We start from the raw sequence: 18,068 nt of genomic DNA, 5'->3' as shown, positions 1-18,068 counted from the left end.
GTCTATGTAGCAACTTCAAATGAACTGAAACATTTCAGTGAAGCCTGCCTCAATCTCTAGCTGTTTCTTAAAGGTAGTTATGTGTAGAAGGTTCTTTTACCTAGGGCCATGTTCCCATCCATTGAAGGAAAGAAACTGTGTCCTTCTAAAGAAAATAGGAATGTCTTGCCTAAGCTTGATTTTTTTTTTTTTAAATCTAATCAAAGATATCATAAATGTTTGCCAAAGTTCAGTGTGCAGGTTTTTTTCCGCTGAGCAGGTGGTTGAAAGTTGTGGAATGTTGTTTTTCTGAATATAGAATTATAAAGTCCTTGTGAACATGCTCATTAAAATAGAAAAATTGGACTGTATTAATTTGCATTTCAGTCCACTCTTTTGGGTAGATTTTTATATCTGGCTCTCACTATAATCATTTGCATCTCTGGTGAAAATGCCACATCCATTTGCAGATTAATTATGCCATTATCAAAGGCTTAGAGGAAAATCTAAATTCACCGTTAGCATGTAGAGAAAATGTACAGGAGGCTGATGTAGAGGAGATGAGGCAGAGATTTTCTGAGGGTCTGAATACTGAGTGGGAAAACTAGCACTTATCTTTAGGTTGACAGTGTTGTTTATGCTTTATGAAGTATTGGTTTGGAGAGTAATGAACTGGTTGGGAGGCCTCAGTGGCTAAGCTCCATCTCACATTTGTTGTGGGATCTGTCTCAGCCGTTAGTCACTTAGAAATGTTTATGAGTGCATGCTCTGTGCCAGATTCTTTGAAGGGCAGTGGGAGTACTGTCCTTAGAGCTGCCATACTGCACAACTCTAGGAGTCACCATTTACGTCACTCCTTAGTCTATGTGAATGGCACCCCCTGGAGTTGTACAGTGAAACACTGTGAGGCCTTATGCCATGCCCCTGACATTGCCCAGGAGAGAGCCTGCAGCCCAGTGGGGGACAGATGTACACACAAACTCTTACAATTCTCATGTTATGTGTGAGTGGCTACATGTGGTAATAGGAGCACAGAAGAGAGAGCAAATAACTTTTCTTAGGAGAGTTAGGGTATCTGAAAACGTTTCTCAGAGGAGGCCCTACCTAAACTGAGTCTTGAAGAATCAGTACAAGATGGTCAGATAAGAAAAAGTCAGACAGTTTTCCGGGCAAAGCCAACAGTGTGCAAAAGCCTAAGGCATTGCAAGACCTGCAAATATTTCAGTATGAGTGAAGTATGAGGTTCGTGTGGGAATGTGATGAGGAAAGCATTGAGCGTTTCCGTGCCTCAGGGTCCCCGTTTAGTAAAACAAAACAACACTAGCTGTTTTGTGAGTTTTAAATAAGCCATCATAAGTAACATGCTTAGGACAGGGCCTTAGTTATAAAAAGCACTTAACAAATGTCAGCTGTTGATGATGATCGCAATGATGTTACATGAGGTTGAAAAAGTAGGCGAGGTCTGCAAAGCCCATGCCAAGGAGTTTTGGCGTAACACTGTTGGCATGGGGAAATTGTTGAAGGATATTTTTTTAAAATATGATTTGCAGCTTTCTAGATTTATAAACTCCGTGTTGTCATTTTGCAAGGCTGATTAGACCCTGGTAAAATGATTCATACTACTCAAACTCATCAGAGAGACTGATGAAGAAAAATGCCATTTTATCAATTTACGCTCAAAATGGAAACCACTCAGCATGCTGTGATAATTATGGCAATGAGGCTGTGTATTTTCTTCCCATGAATTAACAAACCTTCTTGAGTTCCTGTGTTAACATCAAATGGTCCTGTAAGTGAGGATGAGGAGGCAGAGCAGATGCAGATGAATGCTTTGAACAGATGAATGTTTCAACAGATGCTGCCAACCCAGTGATCAGACTCGCTAACTGCATGTCTGCCAGACAGAGGAGAGTTCTCAGTGCACTTGGTTCAGGGCACCAGCCTCTGCGGAAGTGCTGGAGACACTCTGATTTTCTCTTCTCTATCCTTTTACAGATACCCTTTTTTGACATACCCCCGGCCCCTTTTTTTTTAAATCATCACCTTTGTTTCAGCATGCTTTCAGGAGATGTCACTGTTTTCCACTTTATCTTGATTCTCCTTAAGTTGGCTACTCTTTGATGATATTTTGGGGTTTACCTTAATGTCAACAATAAACCTTCTCCGTAGTGGTTATTTTTTCTCTGCATGCAGGAGCTAAGTGCTCAGTTACTTTTGAGAATACTCAGTTAAGCCCATACATTGTGGGCGAATGCAGAGTACTATTAATTAAATAAGGTGGCCTTTCCATTTCTAAGTGTCATCTTATTTTCTTAACCTGTTGTTTTAATCATCTCTTACCCTAGATTTTGGAATCCATTATATTTGAGGACCTGTAGTTCAGTGAATGAGTTGGGAAGATAAGCTTTTTCTCTTGAAGTTGCTGTGTTTGTATAGTAATAAATTCTTTTATCAAAGTACTTTTGTAGGACTTCAGAATTTTAGTATCTTTCTACTGAATACTTTAGGAATATAAACATTTATTTCACTGGATTTTCATACTATCATTTAATGCTATAATGTTACTTTATACATTCTATCAAGCATTGCAAAATTAAGCAGAGTAGGCAATAATTTATCAAAACAAAAAATAAGGGACCAGCCCATTGGTGTAGTGGTTAAGTTCATGCGCTCCTCTTGGGTGGCACGGACTTCTCCGGTTCAGATGCTGGGTGTGGACCTATGCACCACTTATCAAGCCATGCTGTGGCAGGCATCCCACATATAAAACAGAGGAAGATGGGCACACATGTTAGCTGAGGGCCAATCTCCCTCAGCAAAAAGAGGAGGATTGGTGGCAGATGTTTGCTCAGGACAAATCTTCCTCTAAATAAATAAAAGTAATACTACTAACAGAATGTATTTTGGTTATGCTTGATAAAGTAATTCTTTTCTTGCTCTCACCTTTCTTATATGATCTCTTAGTACCACCTCTTAAGCATAAATATCAAAGTATCCCAAAAAATTGATTTTATGTTTCAAATTGTAATTAATTACCTTGACTTCTTTTATGATAGTTATTAAATACAGTGAAGCATTTCACACATGGTTGATGTGTGCCTTTTTTTTTTTTTTTTTTGAGGGAGACTGGCCCTGAGCCAACATCCGTGCCCATCTTCCTCTACTTTATATGTGAGACGCCTACCACAGCATGGCTTGCCAAGTGGTGCCATGTCCGCACCCGGGATCTGAACTGGAGAACCCCGGACTGCTGAAGCGGAACGTGCAAACTTAACTCCTGGGCCACTGGGCCGGCTGGTCCCATGACATGTGCATTTTTAAATAAAACTAGAGTTTAAAAAAAAAAACAAACAGAGTAGAGGGGCCAGCCCTGTGGCCAAGTGGTTAAGTTCACCTCCTCCGCTTGAGTGGCCCAGGGTTTCACAGGTTCAGATCCTGGGCACAGACATGGCACTGCTCATCATGCCTGAGGCGGCGTCCCACATATCACAGCCAGAAGGACCTACAACTAGAATATACAACTATGTACTTGGGGGCTTTGGGGAGAAGAAGAAGAAAATAAAGAAGAAGATTGGTAACAGATGTTAGCTGAGGTGCCAACCTTTAAAAGAAGAGAAGGCCCATATAAATTTGCCTTTGGAATATGTATTCTGATATTGTTTTTAAACATTTAAACAAAATGCTTTGATGGAATGCTACAATCACTGCTCGTTATCTTGAATGCACTTGCAGGTCATTTGTTCTTAACTGTTAAAAAAAAAAAAAAAAGTTCACCGTGTTTCTGCTCCAAAGGAAATCAGTCACAATTGTTCATAATGGGTGCTTATTTAAAAATGAAAAGGCTGAAAAAAATAAAAATGAAAGCTCTGAGAAAGATTGCACTCCTAATTTTTAATGCTTCATATATTACAGATGTTGACATTTTGGTGAAACAGAGCTTGCCTCTAGTGTTATTTTAGTGGTCCGTTCCATGGGGCAGTTACAGATGAGACTGTATGGTAATGAAATGTTTATTAAAATGCTTATACTGTACTGAAAAGTTGGGTGTGTAGCTGTGCTGTACTGAATTCTGTGCTCTAGGAAAACTCTTTTTTTTTTTTTTGAGGAAAATTGGCTCTGAGCTAACATCTGTGTCCATCTTCCTCTACTTTCTTGTGGGACATCTGCCACAGCATGGCTTGACAAGTGGTGCGTAAGTCCGCACAACCAGGATTCGAACTGGTGAACCCCGGGCCGCTGAAGCGGAACGTGTGAACTTAACTGCTGTGCCACTGGGCTGGCCCCTAGGAAAACATTTTATAATGATGTTCTGGTACATATTTATGTAAATACAACATAGAGAAAATGTTTGTTCTCCCTTACTTGGAATAAACTTGAAGGAAAATTCCAGCAAGAGCACCAGAGCTATTTCTAAAAATGCAAGGCATGTTTTTCTTTTTATTTTTTTAATTCTCTGGCAAAATACATTTTAAGAAATAAAAATAATTTATTATGGCTATTTTGTCTAAGTGCAGGTAATAGATCGTATAAAGTGAATTGCTGACTTATTGTGAAGGGCCAAGGAGCACATGAAAAAAATGACCAATTTGTTAACTTTTAAAATGCAAAAAAAAAAAAACCCCAAAAAGTACCCCTTGTTCTCTAAGTTTAAGAAGAGTGATAATACCAAGGTTGGGCCGCTATGGAGAGCAAGCCCTCAGACTCTGTTAGGAATGTCGATTGATGTACACGTTCCCAGGGTGGTGTGTTCATCAGAAGCCTTCAAGGAGGGATCCTCTGATCTAGCCATTGCATTTCTGGGAATTTAGCCTAAGGAAATAATTGAACAATGGGGCAAAAAAATAATGACAATGATATTCATTGTAGCATTGTTTATAATAGCAAAAATTGGAAACATCTCAAATTTCCATCAGTAGATAATCAAATTATGGTTCTTTTATCCATTGAATACCTTATAGCTATCTAGAATGATTCTGTGCAGGAAAAGATGGCATAATATGGTATATAAGTTAAAAACTTGTTTGTATAATATGGTCTCATTTATGGTTGAAAAAAAAGTGTGCACTAAGACTTGGTGGCTATATATCTAACAAAATGTTAAAAGCTATCACTGGATAGTGGATTTCAGGAAATCTTTGCTCTTTGCTGATTTTTTTTCTTTGCTGATTTTTTAATATAACAAATATAGACATTTTTTCAAGCAAAAAAATATTTTTAAAATGTATCTATCTTTGGCACTTCTACTTTTAATAATCTGTCCTACATTGTGGTATAACTGGATGAGCATGCAAAGATCTTAAATAATACTCAACACAGCATTGTTAAAAACAGTTTTAAAAAAATTAACCTATCTACCTATCCCTTATTGTCAGGAATTTAAGTAAGTCATGGTATAACCATGCCTCACAACCATTAAAATTGAAGATATAAATCTGGATTTATGGATACAGAAAAGGCAGATTAGTAAACATTGTGTGAAGGTAGGAAGGTGGGTATATAGACAGGTAAAAGTCTAAAATGTTATATGACAGTGTCAATGATCATTATTTCTGGGTGATGGGATTATGGATAATTTTCGACTTTTTATTTCTATGTGTCTTTATTGTTTTAATTTTGTACAATGAACAAATATTTTTTATTACAAGAGAAAGTAAAAACCAACAAAATTAGAGACCCAAAAGGAGAAATAACCAAAAAATATCATGAGGTATTATGTGAAATTCTCTGGAGATAGCTGAAGTGGGTGGCATTTTGAGGAAAATTTACTTTATCAGGGTGGCTGCCAGGAGAGAGAGCCTAAATCAATAACCATGGAAGAAATGAAAAAGTTACTGTAAGATGCTCTCTAAATTCACAATTCAAGCCGTAGATGACCTCAGTAAATTCTTCCAACATTCAAGGATATTAATATTATTAAGTAGGGTGACCATATAATTTATTGAAAGGGGTTTTAATTGGGACAATCAGTGTAAACCAGAACTGTCCCATGTAAACCTAGATGAATGTTCACATTACTGTTGCAGCTTTTTCTAAGTATAGAGCCAAAGGCAACCTTCGAAGTTTTTTTAAGATGCCAAAATGATCTTCATACCAGAACTTCAAGAAGATAGTGTGGGGGCCGACCCCATGGCCCAGTGGTTAAGTTCATGAGCTCCACTTCGACAGCCCAGGGTTTCCCTGTTTGGATCCTGGGCGCAGACACGGCACTGCTCATCAGGTCATGTTGAGGTGGCGTCCCGCATAGCACAACCAGAGGCACTCACAGCTAGACTATACAACTATGTACTGGGTGGCGCTTTGGGGAGAAGAAGAAGAAAAAGAAAAAAAAAACAAAGATTGGCAATAGATAGTAGCTCAGGTGCTAATCTTTAAAAAAAAAAAAATGTGAATGCACATACACTGCAGATCAGTCTTATGAATATTGGTGCAAAATCCTTGAATAAAATACCATCAAATAGAATTTAGCAGTGCGTTAAATAAATACCATGATCAAGTGGGGTACATCACAGGAATGCAAGCTTGGTTCAAAATAGGGAAAGCTAATCTCCATAAGAGATGGGTCAAAAAAGAAAAATTATATGGTCATCTTAATAGGTGCCAAAAATGTTTTGCTAAAATTCAACATCCAATGATAGATTGATTGTGGCAGTGCTTACATGATTGTATACATTTGTCAAAACTCATTTAACTGTATTCTTTAAAAGGTTGAATTTTATTTCGTATAAATTATGTCAATAAACTTAACTTTTATAAGAATAAAATCAGTCTGTGGTAACAGAAAAATATATCCAACACACATTCCTGATTAAAATGAAAAAAAAAATTTAAAACTTAGTACAACTAGACTAAGTAGAGTTTGTTACTTTTGTTGCTTTATTTTAAATATATAGTCTCACACCAAACCAGCATCATAATTTATGAAACAGAAGAAGCATTCACATTTAAATCAAATGCGTGATAAGAATGCTCACTTTCACTGAAATTATTAAACCTGACTCAGAAAGTACCAGCCAGGAGATAAGAGAAAGAAATAATAGATATAAAGATTGGGATGGAAGTTGCAAACTTAGTATTTGTAGATACTTGAAGTGCATACCTCGAAAGTAGAGAATCAACTGAAAAATTACTAGAAACAACAAAAGAAGTCAGTAAGATATGTAGCTAGTTAGGACTGGTGCTGTTGGGGATAGAAGTGGGAAGAAGAAAACTGGATGTATGCATCATGCACTAGGAGGTTTCAAAGGTGTCACCTACTGCCATTCATTGGCACGTGACAGGCACCAGGCCCTATGCTAAGCACTGCAGGGCATTCTTGCACCTGTAAGACATGGCTGCTGCCCTCTCTTAGCGTGTGGCCGGAGACAGGGGTTCAGTATAAATAAAAATGACAGAGGACATTATGGAAGGACTAGAGGAATGACAGTCCTGGGGAAAGAGGGCCAAGACTAAAGTAAGGAGAGAAAATAATGGGTTTTCAGAGATCATGAGCTTGTACCTCAGTCTATGCCAGCCTTTATACCCTTTTGATCAGTCCCACCCAATATGTTAGCTTTCTAATTTTTAAAAAATTTAACATCTACAAATTACAAGAGTTCACATTTTTAAAAATCTGGACTTTCAACCTCTCCTGAAAAATTAGAAGCTCTGGCAATGCTTGACACCCTTTTCTGCCAGGGCAACAGTTGGCTGGAAGTGAGCAGTGTCTGCCGCCTCCTTAAGATGCCCAAGGGCTCTCTGGTCTAAGTGCAAATGCTCCTTCTCTAGTGCTCTCTCTCCTTCGATCTGCCTGCCCTTGGAAGCATTTCAATTGTTGACAAAAAACCAAAGAGAGATACTGGGCAAACTTGCTGGACTCTTAGTCGTAAAGCAGTGGTCTTTCTAGGGGTTGACTGAGTCACCCTGTTGGGAAGAGTGATGGAAACATTTGAAAAATTTATGAAACATTTGCTTCATTAAATGCACAACTTGTTCATACCCAATAATACAGCCAAATTTCCCTCATCTTACTTTAAAATTGAAAATCTGTTATTTTTCAAATTCAGAGAGCCCGTCTTTGCTGGGAACTGGCCGTTGTCTCCGTCTTCCTCAGTGCATTCTTCCTTCTGAATTCTGCAGTGTGTGCAGAATTCTTTTTAGCCCAGAGAAATCTTGCTGCTCTTTAACACAGCATTAAGATTAATTGGGCCTTTAGGTTTTACACATTCCAAAAGCAAATTAAGTGGGAAAAATGGCACAGGCTTTCACTGTCACTTATGCTGTGGGGGTTTTCTCCCCTAGCTTATATTCTATGTCTGGCTACCAGATCTGTTAGGTATTCTAGAAGCAATAGCATTATTGCATTTTCCCTTCATTTTTGCAGAAGAAAGGTGGAAGTTGTTATGTTGTCAGTGATGGAGCAGATTAAATGTCAGAGGCACTCTGAATCTCAACTAGCTATTATTTATGAAGAAAGGAACAAGGTAGTTTTCCCAGATTTGACTGATCTAAAGCTAAAGGTTATTTGATAGACTTTAAATGAGTACTTATAATCTATTCCTTGTGCCCTCAATTCCCTCTCCTTGATGCACTCCAGGGCTTTTCATCTCAATTTTCTTTATATCACCTGTATTTCTCTTACCACTAGTCACTGCTTAGGATATAAAAAATATTTAAGAAATCCTGTCCTTAAGAGCCCTTCCATGACCCGTCACTGGTGACATTTTATTGCTTGCTTTCCTCTAAGTCTACGCAAAAGCACCTGGCACCCAGTCAGAACTTGAAAAATGTTTTCTTAATCAGCTGAATCTTTCAAAGCATAGTCTATCTGGCTGCCTCGTTTCTTACTATCTACTTAGGGTGCCCCTCCTTCACTCTGATTTTTTTGTACATTCTCTCCCTTTGCCTCTACTAGAGTCCTCTCTCCAAGATCACCAGGTGTCTTCCAGACACTAAAAATACCCCACAATCCTTATATTCTTAAGCGTGTCTGCCACATTTGACAAGTGTCCGATATCCTATGTGTAACAAGCAGGACTCATGGGATGTAATTGGAACTCCTCTGTATTTTTGCCTCTCTCTGGATATTTATTCAATGGCGAAAGGTCTGCTCTCACTTCTTAGTGTAAAGCTCAGGAACCTGGCTGCTCGCTCTTAAGCAATAAAATGTTCTACTGTCATTTTATTTATTTACTTTTTTGGTGAAGAAGATTGGCTCTGAGCTAATGTCTGTGCCAGTCTTCCTCTATTTTTTGTGTGTAGGACGCTGCCATAGCATGGCCTGATGAGCAGTGTGTAGGTCCATGCCCATGATCCGAACCACGAACCCCAGGCTGTCAAAGCAGAATGCACAAACTTAACCAGTATGCCACTGGGCAAGCCCCTCTACTGTCACTTTATGTCACTGTTTCAAGCTGGTATCTTAGATGTCAGATGCCATACAATTGGCGAAGCCTCCAACTTCATTTCAGCTCCTCTCTCTCCTTGGTAAGGGTCTGCTGCAGGCAAACATCTCAGCTGCTAAGGAGGGATGCCCTTCTCCTCCTCTCTCTCCCTGCCTTACACATCTTGTTGAGATTCTGACCTCTCCAGGTCAAAACAGGGATAGAAAGGAGCCCAGATAATAGAAGAACAAAAATTCTCAGTTGAAAGTCTTACTTAATTAGTACTATTGTAGGATGGCTTCTCATGCTCCAAATTGGCAGGTTAAAGTGGACTCTCTTGGGGTGATTTTTTTAAGAATTCTTCATAGACTTTCTCCTCTTCCCTGCACTTAGCTAAGAGCAATCTCCTTATCTTCTAAACTATTCATACTTCAATAAGTACTTGTGAGCAGTAGAGATGTTGTTTACTGCAGTAGTTTCCAACTTTGGGAGCATATCCGATCACTTGGAGAATTTTTTTTTTTCTTAATAAAAATGCCACTACCCTGCCCCAGGCCTGTTGAGTTGGAATCTCCATATTGGGACTCTTTTGTGTTTGTTTTTAAAAATTCCACAGATGCCTCTGATGCTCACTAAAGGCTGAGGGCACAAGATCTAGCCTATATTATAGTTAATAATGTGCAGCTTATCTCTTTCCTGGACTCTCAACTCCCCTCAGGTCTTTTTCATCTTTATAATACCCTGTAAGAGCCTTGGTCCTAACAGATTTAGAGTGTGGCATGAAGGAATTTGAAATCTCAGGGTTCTAGTTGAGCAGCTTTGTTACCTGTATTTGTTCAGTCTTCAAAGTGAGCTGCATATAGTTCCAGTGCTCAATAAATCTTGGATGAGGAGCTGGCTAGGTGGGCTGGTGCCTAGGAAGGAGAAGTGAGACAACAGTCTAGTTACATAAGATGTACTGCTTATGGTTCCAGGATCTGTTTTGAGGAATCTCATGTCTGGCTGTGTTCTAAGAGCTTCATGCATATTACTTCAATTAATGTTCACGACAGCCATTTGATAGATGGACCATTATCCTCATTATTTAGATGAGGAACTGAGTCTCAGAGAGAGTAAGTAACTTAACCCCCACGGTCACACATGTGTAAGTTACAGTCAGCAGGTAAACGCAGGTTCTCTGACTTCAGAGCCCAAGTTCTTAAATACTGTTGTACTTTTCATTCAAAGGGAGTAGAGCTTGAGAGAAATGTGGGGAGATAGTAGGGTTAGCTACTTCCTCTCTTCCTCCCTCCCTCCTTTTCAGTCTGCTTTCCTCTCTGTAGTCTGCCCGCCTGCCCTCCTGCCCTCCAGAGAGACATTAATGGAAGAATTTTAGCAAAAGGAAGGGAGTGTACCTTGATGAGATTATTTCAAGAAATTCACTCTGGCAGCATTATTGTAAATTGGGTAAGGTTGGAGCCATCCTAACATGAGCAAGACTCAATTGAAGCTATTGCAGTGGTCAGGAGTGGGGACAGAATGCTTTAGTAATAGAGGCGGAAAGGAAGGGAAAGATCCCAGATGTTAGGCAGGTAAAATTGAAGAGATTTAGTGATGGATTAGGTGGGAGACATGAAGGAGAGGAGAGATCTAGAATATGTTGAGTTTTGATGTGGTTGTCTGGAGAGAGAGTTGTGTAATTCATTCTCAGGAGAAGTAACAGATTTGGGGTAGGAAGAAGTGAGTTCATTTGTGGATAAGTCTGAAGGACCTGTGGAACATACGGTGGAAACGTCCAGTAAGTAGTTATATATTACAGTCTATAGATAGGTCTGCCTTTTCTAGGGATATAAATCTGAGAGATATCAGCACATTGGTCATACTTAAAACCATGGAAGTGAATACTATTGCTTAGAGAAAGAGTTTAAAGTGAAAGGGGAAACCAGTGAGCAAATGTTAGGAGGCAACCCCTACAAATTTAATAAAGTATTCTGACTCTGTCCTGGATGCCTTTTTGACCTTGAAGAAATCATTAGCTGTCTTTGAACCTCAGTTTCCATGCTGATAAAGGTTGCTGTAGGGGATTTCTAAAGCCCCTTTCAGGTTGAACATTCTGTAGTTCTAATCTTTTGCATTAGTTTTCATGACTGCTTTGGGACAAATAGGGCGTTTATTAATTGCTTCATTTTGTAACCTCTGTAAGCCCATGCAATTACGTGAACCCTTCATCTGCTTTCTGATAAGCAGAATGATTATCTTGTCCATGTCAACTCCACCAACGTTCTTCGACAATAACCTGGAGCACCATGAATGTGGCAGGTCAGAGGCATCCAAGAGTATTTCATGAGAGGCAGTGGGGATGGTGGTTAGAGTTCAGCCTCTGAAGCCAGACCCCTGGGCTCCAATTCCTCTACCATAACTGGTTATGTCATCTCAGGCAACTTAGCCTCTCTGTTCCTTGTTCATCTATAAAATGAGGATACTAATCCTAGAGATGGTATAGGGACTAAATGAGTTAAATATACACACAGTACTTAGATGGGTACCTGGCACATATGCCCTCGGTAAATGCAAGCTACTGTTGTATGATGATGCTAATGACAACAACATTGTCTGGTGAAAAGTGTCTTAATTGTAAGGGCTGAAGGAGTCCATCTCTGACTTTTAATTTTGAAAAGGAGAGTAAAGAAGAAAACTCTGCACCACTTCCTAATAAGTGGAAACTCACAGATTTCTGAACTCCGTGGGTGGTAAAAATTCATTTCCTACTAACAAATCGAGCTGCAGGTGGAAAAGGCATACTGATGCTGAATTACAGTAGCACTCAGTCCATGAATGAGTCGGTTTGGGGGCGGAGGAATTAGAGCGCCCTTGTCTTTAATACTCTTGGTTGCATTTACTTGTCATTGTTAGCCTAAGGTAAAGCCGGGTGAAAGAAGAATAAATTGTGAACTGCTGTCTTTCTCAGTAATAAACCTTGCCATCTTAAAGTGTCTTAGAGGTTATGTGGCTCTTGGCTGTGCAGTTGTCACCCTCTAAAGCAAAAAAAAAAATTTCCCTACAGCATGTAGCTTATGAATCTTTAGGTCTGGGGACAGCAGCTGCAAACTTCTTTGGAACATATGACCTGCTCCTCAGAGCATCCCTACAAGGTATCAGCTACATGGAGGGAAAGACACGTCTTGAGGACTGGTAACATTGAAACTCTGTCCACTTTCTTCCCTTTTACTCTTCTCATTTTGTCTGAGAGAAGCCGAGTTCAACTTGTTTGTCAGGCAAAGGCAAATGAGTGTCCCTGTGCAGTTTATCATATGCCAGGAAGGACAGTAGCAGACAGCAGTAATTCAAAGCAGGGTTTAAAGTGAATAAGAATAAGCCTGTGGGATTAGTCCCAATTGAAAAGTTTCACGTGACCAGGGAGGGGAGCTGCTGCCATCGGGATTAACAAATGGCTTGCTGCGGGAATAGTATTCACTGATCCAGTCCCATTGTTAGTTACTGTTGGCCTCCCTACCCCATGGCTCCATCTCTTCTCAGACAGACTCAGAGAGGGAAATTCTTCGAAATGTGGCATTTCTTATTTCTTCTTCTCAGAAGCTGTCTACCTGATTGCAAAGCAGCCCTTCAATTCATATCTTTTGGACCACAGAAATGTATGCCTCTAAAAATGACCACGATGTCAGGAAAGAAGATGAGAGAATTTTGTTCCACAGAATCAAACTGAAAGCAAGAAAGCAAGGGAAGCCCTCTGGTGAGAGTAGTGGACAAGTGGGCAGGCTCATTTTGTGATCATTGCACTGAGGATTTTAATAGAAACCAGTTTGTATAGGTCTTTGCTGTTTGCGAGGCCTATTATGGACATTGTGTCATTTGGTCCTTACAAAGAGGTGGTGTCCCTACTTCATAAATGAGAAAAGTGAAGCCCAGAGAGGTTGACAGACTTGTTCAAGGTCACAGTGCCAGCAGTCTGATGGTCTGACTCCAGGTTTTGAACTTTTTTTTGCTGTCATCCTGTTGTGCCCTAATGTGTGGAGCCCTTATCGAAGTCTCCCAGACACTCAACTGGAACACACAGCTAGGTTTGCAGCTTTTGCATGTTTTAAAGTTAACTTTATACATTATCCATAAAGCCATCAGTTCTTTTTTCCTTCTTGTCAGATGGATTAATCCTTGAAGGGAAAGACAGCAGACAGGCAGAGAGAAGCATATAGCCACAGAAAAGGACACCAATCATAACCCTGGTTTTTTGCCAAAGGGAAGCACTAAAAATGGACACTGCCTAAAATGTATAAAATCAGCGAGGAACAAAGAGTGATACCAACTCATCTTTCTATTCTATTCAAAAGACTTAAGAGAGCAGAGTGGGGGCTGGCTGGCTGTTTTTAATATCTTCCCTGATATTCTCCTTGAAAAAAACTGAAGAAAGTCAGTATAATCACGTTTATTTGTTTAGTTGAACTTTGCTGAGAGTGTAGGCCGTAAGCTTCTTCCAACCAGGCCTTTGAGGCCCTATCTACGTTTTCACTTCCTCTATCCGGTGGGCGTGGGTCCAAGCAAGTGGTGTGATGGCTTTTAGCTGTTACCAAACATGAAAGGTGAGAGGGGTCAAAAGCCCCTTGGTAAACTTCTGCTTTGATTTTCAAATCCTTGTTGCTTTAAAGTTCTAAGGATTAGATGAAGCAACCTCGAGGGTAAATACCATGCACATATCTGCACTTAGCTGGCTCTCAGTCATTGGAAAGTGAATGGTCCATAAGTTTCTGAGATCATCTACTATTTTTCTTTCATCATGATAACAAAATAAGTTCCTTGTGGCCAAAATTGTGTCTTTAAACACAATTCTCATTCTTCCCATGTGTAATAACAGCCCCTGCTGAGTTCTTTTGATGTTAGTTTAACTCTGGTCCATTTCATGGATTATGCTAGGAGGATATTGCAGAGCCAACTTTGAACAGAGTACACAAAGATTGCAGTTGAGAAAGTCAAAGGCTATAAAATAGGCTTCATGTCCCCCTTCATAGAAATAACTTGAGGGCACCGTGGGAACAGGACTAAGGGTTGCCACTGGTTCTGTTGGTGATCTGTAACAGGTCTCAGACAAGTATCCAGTGTTTATGTGAGGCTGCTGGAGTCTATTGGTGTTTAGATCCCCAGGAAAATGTAACTTGAGGTGTGCGTCTGTCTCCATCCTTTCTCTTGTCAAGGCCAGCCAGCTGGTCTTCCCCTGATGCTGCTGTGCATCAGAGAGATTTGGAAACTCAACATCCCGGTTTAGAGTTAGACTTGTGGTTAATGTTTGAACAAAATATCTTCCTTCCATTTGAACCACATTCTTATTCTATTCTGTCCTCCATTTACATTCTGAGTTCCCATTCTCTTTTTCTATATTGATAGCATTTTGAGGTCTGACTTCATATAAAGTGTATACATTTCAACTATTTAGCTTAATAAATTTAAATACATGTACACCCGTGTAACCAGCACTCAGATCAGAATATGGAACATTTCCTTGTGCCCCTCCCAGTCATAGTCCTAAGGGTAACCACTGTTTTGACTTCTACCACCATAGATTGGTTTTGACTATTCTTGAACTTCATAAAAATGGAGTCATAGAGTATGTACTCTTTTGTGTTTGATTTCTTTCATTCAACATTATATTGTAACTCATTCATGTTGTTGAGTAAAGAATTCTATTGTATAATTTATTCACCCATTCAACTGTTTATGAACATTTGAGTTGTTTCCATTTTGGGGCTATTATAAATAATAATGCAAGGAACATTCTTGTACATGTCTTTTAGTAGACATAAGCATGCATTTCTCTTGGGTATATATCCGGGAGTCATAGCACATGCATATATTTTCTTTTGGTGAGTACTGTCAAAATATTTTTCCTAAGTAGTTGCACCAGTTAACACTTCTAAGTTCCTATACTTTGAAAGTACAGTTTTCCTCTGCAATATTTTTATTCTAGGTTGGTGACACTGGATGACGCGGGATGTTGAGGTATTTGCCAGTCCATCTCAGATTATACGTGTAAATATACACGTCCATATTTGACATTTGTGGATCCAGAGGTGGATATTTGCCTTGCCATATGCTTAGAGATTTAATAATGAGAAGTTGCCCATAGAAATTAAAAGGAAATTGTTAAAGAAAATATAGTATTAATCACAATAAAGTTTAACTATTGAATAGATGTCAGATTTTATGATTTAGGAATGAGCATGAATTTCAACTAACTGTGGTATTTAATTCATACCCGGAGTGAAACCAGGATGAATTCACTCAGAGACAATTTCCTGAATCCTGCCTCTGGCGTTATTCATTTGCAACAGGCTGAATTGCATTTTACGGCTGCTGTTTTTTCTCATTGCTCTTTTATTCCTTTGAGAGGAAGCAATAACTAAATATACTAAACACTGCTTAGAATCCTCAGCACCAGGCGTTTTAATTCTATCAAGTGTGTATCAGCATATGATTGAAAAAGAATGGAAATTTAGGGTTCACATAATGGTTAGTTCAAGTAATCTACCTGTGTGGGCTGGAGGGCACTATAATAATAATAATCTCCACATAAGAAAAAGAATTGTCCAAGTAGGGAGTACTTAAGAATCGGTCTAGAATAGCCTGTTAAGCTGGATTTTGAAATAATGGAGTTCTCTTCCCTTTTGCACAAAGCTACGTTAGTCCATTCATTCATTCACACAATGATGCAGCCACTACTGATTGACTGCTATGTATCAGGCCCTGTTCTAGATACTAGTGTATGGCAGGAAACAACACAAAGGCCTTGCTCTGCTGGAGCTGACCTTCTCAAGGATCAGAGGCAAGAAAACGATACGTACATATGTGCCATGTGGTGCTCTGGAGGAAAATAAAAACAGTAAGGGGCGTGGGAGTGAGTGTAGGCTTGGTCTTGGGAACTGCTGATGCTTTTTATAAGGTAAGGTCAGAGAAAGCCTGTCAGTCAATGACATTTATGCAGAGACCTGAAGGGATGAGGCAGTGTGAACATCCACTGGAAGAAGAGTAAGCCAAGTGGAGTCGGGAGGTGCCTGGTGGGCTGAAGGACAGTAAGGAGGCCTCGGCAGTTGGAGGGGAGGCAGTGAGGGAGAGAATAGTTGGAGGTGAGGTCAAAGGGACAGCAGGGACCCAGAACAGATAAGGCTCTACAGACCATTACAATGACCATGACTTTTTCTCTGAGTGGGAATTCACTGAAGGGTTTTGAACAGAGAAGTGAGTATTCCAGTCTTTTTTTAAGGATTGCCTTGAACATTGGGTGGAGAACTGACTGTAGAGGCAAGGGTAGAAACAAGGAAAGAGTGAAGATCTCTAATAGGTGTGTTCAGGCAAGAACCAAATGGCATAGATGTTTGATTTGGAGGACTTATCACCATCTCTGTGCTTTATTACTAAAGATGATCATTGTTTATCCAGACACGGATGAATAGTGTCAGCACAGTTGAGCCACATTAGTAATAATTTAGTAATACGCAAATTAGAAATATGCTATGGATATTATAAAGTAAGTTCTAGAGTTAATGCTTTTTCCTCTTTAATATTAATTTTCTTCTGGACGCTCTTACTCCTCTCTTCCCTGTTTTTATTTAATAATGTTGTACCATTCTTTCAGCTGCTCATACTTGAACTCTAGTCATTTGTGACTCCTCTCTCTTCATCCTCTGTACATCCAGGCAGTCAGGTGCTGTGGTTAGTCCTGTCTCCCAAATCCATCTCCTTTTTCTGCCATTCCCAACTTTAGATTCTCCTTTTATCCCAGAGTTAGCGATCAGATTCTCCTTCTCTAATCCATGGGAAATGCAGCAAAAAGAATATAGGTTTTGAAGTGAGACCTTGATTCAGATTGGTTTAGATCTTTGTTCTTCCATGTCACTGTAGCGCCTTTTTCACTTTTGAACTTCAGTTGTTCCTCTATAAAATGAGCATAACAATATCTAATTTATAGGATCGCAATGAGGATTAAGTGGGACTATGGAGGGTTTAAAGTGCCTGGCAGGTTGGAGGCGCTTAGAAAATGTTGGTTCTTTCCAGCTTCTGTTCTTCCACTTGACTCCATCCCTGATCTGTCTGACAGGTCCTAAAGTGTAGCTCTCATCGTGTCATTCCTCTGGTCAGGAACCTTCAATGGTTCCCTACTGTCTCACATGTTAAATATAGGCACTTTTGCCTGGCATTCAGAGCTCCAATTCTCTCATTCCAACTTCCATTTCCAACTTTTTGCCCATTACTGTTGTTCTCCATGTACTTCATGTATTAGCCAAATTCACTATTTTCTTATCATGCTGCCACTTCTACATAAAATGTCATTTCTCTGTTAAAATCATACCTACCCTTCAAATCCTGTCTCAAACACTGTTGCCTTCACAAAGCTGCAAACAATCTGGAAGTGGTTTATCCCAGTCCTGAAACGTCATTATACTTGGAGGAAGCAACATTGTGCCCAGTCTCTGGAGCCAGAAAGCCCAGATCCTGCTACTTACTGTCATCCTGGGACATAATCTCTGCATCTCAGTTTCCTCTGTAAAATGAGGACAATAATACTTACCTCTTGGGTTGTTGTGAGGATTAAATGAGATACTACATGTGAAGCACCTTGAATAGTGACTGGCACTTGAAAAGCTTAAATCAGTTTCTAATTAATTATAGGAGTGAATGATCAACATTATTTTATCATCAGGACCTGTATTTTACAGGGACCTCAAATTAAAAACTGAGATGCAGTGG

The 18,068-nt window shown here is 39.6% G+C and overlaps 1 protein-coding gene across 6 annotated transcripts in view; it reads left to right on the top strand.

Annotated features, from left to right (window-relative positions):
- PIP5K1B (phosphatidylinositol-4-phosphate 5-kinase type 1 beta) overlaps positions 1 to 18,068 on the top strand; it is a 279,387-nt gene that overhangs the window by 51,417 nt on the left and 209,902 nt on the right. The gene's annotated exons all lie outside the window — the stretch shown is intronic.

Source organism: Equus caballus, chromosome 23 (genome assembly GCF_041296265.1).
Source record: "Equus caballus isolate H_3958 breed thoroughbred chromosome 23, TB-T2T, whole genome shotgun sequence".
Taxonomy (NCBI): domain Eukaryota; kingdom Metazoa; phylum Chordata; class Mammalia; order Perissodactyla; family Equidae; genus Equus; species Equus caballus.
The sequence above is the reverse complement of the archived record's forward strand: the minus strand, read 5'-3'. Positions and strand labels throughout refer to the sequence as shown.